The 7,454-nt window shown below is 34.0% G+C and overlaps 1 pseudogene; it reads left to right on the plus strand.

The window, feature by feature from the left end:
* The window catches only part of LOC102814379, a 118,259-nt pseudogene that overhangs the window by 73,149 nt on the left and 37,656 nt on the right, over positions 1 to 7,454 (plus strand).

Consider the following 7,454-nt stretch of genomic DNA (forward strand, 5'->3'; position numbering starts at 1 on the left):
AATACAAATTGATTACATGTTTGGTCAGTATCAGACTGAAGAAATTCGTAGCATTCTTCATTTTCATCCTCACTGGCTTTAGTGGTTGGTGTGTAAATTTGAATAATAGTGATATTAACTGATCTTCCCTGTAGGCCTATGGATATCGTCATGTCACAGATAGCATTATTCTTCAAGATTGATCTTGAAATATTATTTTTGATGATGAATATCAAGCCATTCCTCTTCAATTTGTCACTACTGGCATAGGAAACTATGATTTAGAGAGTCAAAATGACCAATGAGTCTATTTCATCTCACTAATACATATGATATCAACCTTTATGCATTCTATGTCATTTTTGAAAACTTCTAATTTTCCTGTGAATGTTACAGCTGTTTCTTCTCATTTTGAGTTGTGCCCCATCAGGAACTGAAGGTCTGGAAAGCTTTACTCCATTTGCTTTATCATGATCAGTTCTACTTTGAGGAGGCAGCTCTTCCCCAGTTGCTTTTATTTTGAGTGCCTTCTAATCTGAGGAGTACATCTTCTGGCAGTTTATCTGACAATATTCTGATGGTATTCATCCTGTCTCAATATTCAATATTCTGGTGCTTTGTGAAAGTGTTTCCCTGATATTCATAAGAATTTTAGTGTCTAAACATTCAAAAGTATTCCACTTTTCCTTGTTCCTAGTCTGTATTAGTCTAGAAGCTCAGAAACCTGTCCAACATGTTTGTACCCTGATAGCATTTAAATAAATACCAGTGGCATAGCTTCCAGCATCAAATCAACACACTAAACAGCACAATACTGACAGAAGGGTGTGGATACATTTTTATTTGAAATTACTTAGATGAGAAAAGTGAATGATTGCCCTGGCAGGAGGGAGTAGAAGTAAGGGAGAAATGTTGTTTTTGTTCATTGCTGGCTAGTTGATTCTGACACATGATATCTCTATGTTTGTAGAGCAGAGCTGCTTCCTATTGTTTTCAAGGCTATAACCCTTCAAAAGCAGACAATCAGGCCTGTTTTCTGAGGCATCTCTGGGTCTGAGTAGGTAAAGTCTTTGAAAGATGAGCAGAGGATGTTTCCAGAGCACATTTCAGAATTAGCATTTTTAGATAAAGAAATCTTTCTTCTACTATAAAACAGTAAAACAGAGAATATGACCATGTAACCACATAGGATTCCATGTTTTGTAGGTTATGCAGTTGGTTTAATTCTAATATCATCAGAGTATTTTTATTAATAAATTTTTAACAAAGAGCCTTGTATTTTCATTTTGCTGCAAACCCTACAAATTAAGTAGCTTGTACTATTTGTAGTTATAGTGAAATTTTGACAAATTATTCTAATCTTAATATGCAAATATATTAAAATTACACCTGAGTTAGGCCAAAGTAGAAGCTTTTCAAAAGTATTTGAGCACAGAAGATTTGAGATGAAGATTTGGGATATGTTATTAAAGCATAAACAAATTAAAATTATCACAGGTCCTTGGGAACGCACACACAAAAAAACATTTCTCTGGAAACAGTGAATCAATTGCAATTAATTAGCTCATTAAAATGTGGCTTTGTAGGACATCTGAATTCTTGGTAAGGTAAAGGCTTTGAAAGTGTTCCAGGAAGCAGCTATAGCCAAGAAAAGAAAAGAAAGATTCAACATCGTTTCAGGAAGAAAATGCATGAAGGAGAATGAAATCCCAGAGCATCTGCCACCTCTGTGTGTTAAGACAATGAGAGAACACATGGAAATAGAAAATAAAATTTTACACCCATGCAAATCAAGATACCTTCTGGGCAGTAGACCAGTATTTGTCACAATGGGCTTAGTCCTTCAGCATACATCAACCAAAATGGATGAGAAAAGCCTTACAAATCAACTAAATTGTTGCAAATATCATTTGATTCTTTAGCATGTAGAATGAAAGAATGCCAGCTAATCCTACAGAAATCTGAGCAAAGTTATGTGTGGTCTTACATGCTATCATGGAGTCCTTGTGTGGTTCTGTGAGTTAATGCGCTGAATTGCAAAGTCGATTTAAAACACAAGATTGGCAGTTCAAGCTTACCAGCTGCTCCTTGGAAACTCTATACAGGGTTGCTGTGGGTTGGGACTGACTTGATGGCATTTAACAATAATAGCAACATATATTATCATACAGAATTTGTGCTTCAATTTATAGAGTAATAAAATCAAGAGACAGGAGAGTCCATTCTGTTCAGAGTGAGGAATTTAGCACTTCAAATAAAAGCAATTCTATAGTAAAGGGTCGCTATGGGTCAGAAATGACTTGACGGCCCTTAACAACAAATAGTAAAGGATGACAAATGCTGGAACTATACTGATATTCTGTTAGACAAGATAGATTTCTGACAAGCAGCCATTGGCTTCACAGTTGAGATGGAAAAAAAAAAATCCTTGGCATACTTTATCTGGCCTTATTCTCTCCCAGGCAGTTTTCTATTTATTTAAAACTTCTTCCTAATAAGTCTCATGGTTGTTTTGTGCTCTTTTTCAAGGACTGGTCCTGCTGATAACATGTTCAAAGTGTGAGAGACAAAGTCTTGCCATCCTTGTTTCTAAGCAGCATTCTGGCTGTACTTCCTCTGACACATAGCAAACACATGGTATCGTGTTTTACAGTTAGTGAAAATGATTTGAAACACTTGTCACTACATAGAGATTGCAGTCTGCATTTGTATTTAATGAGCACATGCTATGTGTTAGGTTCCTAGAAATCTGGGCTCAAATTTTGTTTCATGTTTAAATAAATAACAAAATAAAATGTAAAAATAATAAAAATATTATTTTAAACAAATAATAAATCTCCATTAATTCATCTATACACTGGAATTATTAGTAATTCTCCTCCCATATGAATTTTTAAAAATAGTCTAAAACCTCATTGACTATAGAAGTAAATCATTATACTTTAAATACCTTCAAAAATATGTCGTTTCAATAAAACAAATATGTTCTGTGTTAATTCCACACCAATTATTTTTCTTACAGTTGAATAAACAATGAAATTCACAGTGCTTAGATACCAGCTCATCAGATTTATTCACTAGAGCTTCTGAAGGCTATTTGATTTTAATTCTTGAATTCACTAATCAGCCATGTTAGAATCCCTTAAGTACTTAATATTGTACCTCTTATGTTTAATTTAATATATGAAAGAGGTTTTCTAAGTACTGTACTTTTAAACGGTAGATACCCACATTTGGATACCTTCAATAAGTCTTAAATTTGCCTCTTATAACTTGATTATATTCCATAGCATAGTTTATCTGAATTGTTTTAAATTGTTCTATTTCATTTTCCAGCTACTGAATCTTTTAAAATGGAATGTAACTTTGATTATATTCTGGACCAAAAGTTTGATTCCTGTTATTTTAGTTTCTCCTTGTTATGCATATCCAGAATCCTTAATTTTTTTCATGGTTCTTTGGCCTAACATTATGATTTAATTATATATAAAATTTTAGGCCTCAGAAGTTATTTAAGTGGCCACCATTAAAGAAACTGTACTTGAGAAAAAATGTTCACTACTTTCAGTAAATCTATTTTGTTTTTATTATTTTTATTAACATAGTTTATTTTCTGATAGTTTTGAATTTATGGAAAAATAGAGCAGATAGTGTCGAGAGTTCCATATATGGCATATTTGTTACAAGTAATGAACCAATACTGCTATATTGCTGTTAATTAAAGTACATAGTTGTTATTTTTTCAGATTTCCTTAGTTTTTACATAATTTTTTTTTTGTGTTACAGGATTCTATTCAGTATAGTATATGATGTAGTCATCATGTCTTCTTAGGCTCTTCTTGATTGTTAGTTTCTCAGTTTTGTTTTGTTTTTTGTTTGTTTGTTTGTTTGTTTTAGGGGGAAGGGGTGTTTGATGACCCTGACAAATTTGAGAAGTACTGGCAAGGAATATTGTAGAATGGCCTTCTAATGCAATTGGGCTTCTTTTCATGGTTACATTTCAGTTATGTTATTTTGAAAGTGAGATTATAGAGGTCAAGTGTCATTTTCATCACATTATAATCAAGGATACATACTATCAACTTCATTTATGACTGTTGATGTTGACCTTAATAAAGTGAAGTTGGTTTGACAGTTTTCTTCACTGTAAAGTTGCTCTTTTTTATTTGCAATTTTCATACTGTACTCTTTGGAAGGAAGTCACTATGTACAGCTCACAGATTAAGAGTGTAGATTTTATGTGCTTGCTCATTTAAAGTGGAGTATCTAGATAATTTAGAAATATTCTGCATGAGATTTTTTCCCTCCCCATTTATTAATTATCCAAATCTTTATATCAACAAGGATGCTGAGTTGTTTTTTTTTTTTGTTTTGTTTTGTTTTGTTTTGCTTACTTTGATCATGTTATCAAGAGGGGCCAATACCTGGAGATCATGCTTGGTAAAGTAGAGAATCAGTGAAATAGAAGAAGACACTCAACTGGATTGGTTGGCAATGTGGCTGAAACAATAGGCTCAAATGTAGAAATGTTTGAACAGAGTCCAGCAATGTTTCATTGTGTTGTACATATGGTTACTATGACTCAGAGCCAAATCTAGGGCATCTAAGTAATTACATATTCATTTATTTGAATAGTTATTTTATGTTTTGGTTTATAATGCAATACTCCTTGACATTTATTTGCTCCAGTTGTTCCATCTTTGTTCTTTGGGAATTATTTAAGTTGGCTATAGTGCCTTGTTGTTGCTCCCCGATCAATGTGTGTGTGTATGTACAAATTCCTAATTCCTGGTACTACATGTGCTCTGCTGTCATCCTGAATGCACCAGTCATACAGAGCCAAATTCCTCAAAGTTCCCAGGTTCTTTTTGTTAGAACATTGTTCTAAAATCCAATAACCTGTCTTTAATTCATAAATACTTTAAGTTTCTTTTTATACTAGAACATCTCTCAATGTACTTAAAAGACTTAATGCAAATCTTGGAATGCTTACTAAAGCAATCTGTTAACAATAGACATTTCCTAACATTTTACACTTTAATTTACTTTCACTATCTCATTGTAGCATAATAAAGCATTGTGATAATTTTTTCTCCGGAACACTGTAAGAAATTATATCTATTTTTCCATCCAGTCATTATTTATTCAGATTTTATATATTTACAACTTAATGCACTCTTCAGTTTTTATTGCATAATAAACTTCACTGCAGAAATACTTTTCTTCCTATCTGAGGCACAGCCTTTTGAATTTCTTTCAAAAACAATCTGCTGGAGATGAATTCTTTCAGTTTGGGCTTGTGTGAATATAGCTTTATTTTTATCCTCATTTTTCAAAGATATTTTTACTTGGTGTAAAATTCTAAACTGACAGTTTTTTGTTTTTTTTTTTCTCCCAGAACTTGAAGGACAAAATTTCAATGTCTTTGACTTCCATGCTGTGTTATGAAAAGGTAGCCTACAATCTCATTTTTGTTGCTTTCAAGGTAGTTACTTCTGTCTAATGACTTTAAGAACCTATCTTTATGAGGATAAGTAAAAGAGTATTGCTACTGAGGTTTTAATTTATACATGCATTGATTTATTTCAAGCAAAATGCATTTAAACCTGTCTTTGCAATCCTTGGAGGATACTATGCAAGTTCTCCCAGTAACACTGGTCTTAGTCTCATTAGGGAACTTTCAAAAAGGAAGTCCATTCAGAAGATTGGCTCCCCAGGGGATCTGCTTAGTCATTTAAATTCAAGGCAGAAAAGATAGTTTAGAAGGTTATGGTGGTGGTGGTTATGAGGCATGGAGCCGGTTCCACCTCATAGCGACACTGCATAGGGTTTCAGAGGCTATAAATCATATGTAAGCAGAAAGCCTTATCTTTCTCACAGAACTGCTGGCAGTTTTGAACTGCTAATCCTGATGTTATAGTGACTGTTTTAATTTTTTTTGAGGGGGGTGTCCCAAATTGGTAATCTTGATAAAATTTTGTCTGGACACAGGACAATGATGGGAGCTTATTATAAAGATCCTTTATGAAAATGGAAAGTGCATTGGTAAGGAAAAGGTCAAGAGAGCTGTGCCAAGGTTTTTTGTTTTTCATCACAACAATGTATTTGTTCATTCTTTGAGAGTAGAAAGAGCTGTATTAAGAGAATTTCAGTGGGGATCCTTACCCAATCTACCCACCCTACGATCCAGATCTTGCTCCTGCAGACTTCCTTTTGTTTCCCAAACACAAAGAACCTATCAAAGAAACAAGATCCGAGTCCCTTGAAAGTAACCCAGTTTTGATTGGACCTTTTAATTTGTATATTTTAAGGCACCCTAAACTTTTGTGGGCAGCTTATAGGATCAGCACTGAACTGTGAACAACAAGGTTCAGCAGTTCAAACCACCAGCTGCTCCTTGGAAACCCTATGCAGGGTTACTATGAGTTGGAACCAGTTAGGTGGCACTTGTCCACATGTGAACTGCTGAGAGAACTGTGCTGCAGCCATCCAGTGATCTCAGAGACATGCTTAAAACCTTTTTGTCTGTTTTCAATAGACCCTTATATGCATGAACTAGAACCCTAGTCACAATACTTTTGAGTTATCATCAAATGGTCTAAAACTTTCCTATGCTATACCTAGATATATGCTGTCTAGGTATAGATTTCATTTTATTCTTATTTTGGGGGTTTATTGTATTTCTGAGCTCAGAGCTGTCCTTAGTTTTCTTATTGTTTTGGCCATTAGCTCTTTGTACATTACTTTGCTACAGTTTATTTATCTTATCCTTCCGGAATTGTAAAGATCTATAAGAAGCATTTACTGATAAATATCTAAGACTATAACCTTCAATATGGGTTTCACCTTAGTATAAAGCAAATAAACATCTTCATATCTGTGCCAATAAGCAACATCATGAATATAGATTTAAATATTATTTAAATACAATGGACTTATATTGAACACTATTGTTACTATTGTTAAGTACCGTTAAACTGGTTCTGACACCTAGCAGCCCTGTATAGGGTTTCCAAGGAATGGCTGGTAGGTTTGAACTGCCTATCTTGGTTTTAGTAGTCCAGTGCTTATCTTACAGTGCCATACCCCAAAATATCCAGAATATACCTATAAAGAGAACACACCATAAAACCAAACCCACTGCCATTGAGTTGACTCCAACTCATACCAACCCTGTATAGGATTTCTGTGGCTGCAAATCTTTACAGGAGCAAATCTCTCACAGAGTGACTGGTGGGTTTGAACTGTTGTCCCTGTGATTCACAGTCCGGTGTTTATCCTGCATTGCCACCAAAGCTTTCAGAGATCCAGATCTTAACAAATTTGAAAAGATATTTTTACTTGGTGTAAAATTCTAAACTGACAGTTTTTTTTTTTTTTTTTTTTTTTTTTCTCCCAGAACTTGAAGGACAAAATTTCAATGTCTTTGACTTCCATGCTGTGTTATGAAAAGGTAGCCTACAATCTCATTTTTG

Source organism: Chrysochloris asiatica, unplaced genomic scaffold (genome assembly GCF_000296735.1).
Source record: "Chrysochloris asiatica unplaced genomic scaffold, ChrAsi1.0 scaffold00228, whole genome shotgun sequence".
NCBI classification, from domain to species: Eukaryota; Metazoa; Chordata; class Mammalia; order Afrosoricida; family Chrysochloridae; genus Chrysochloris; species Chrysochloris asiatica.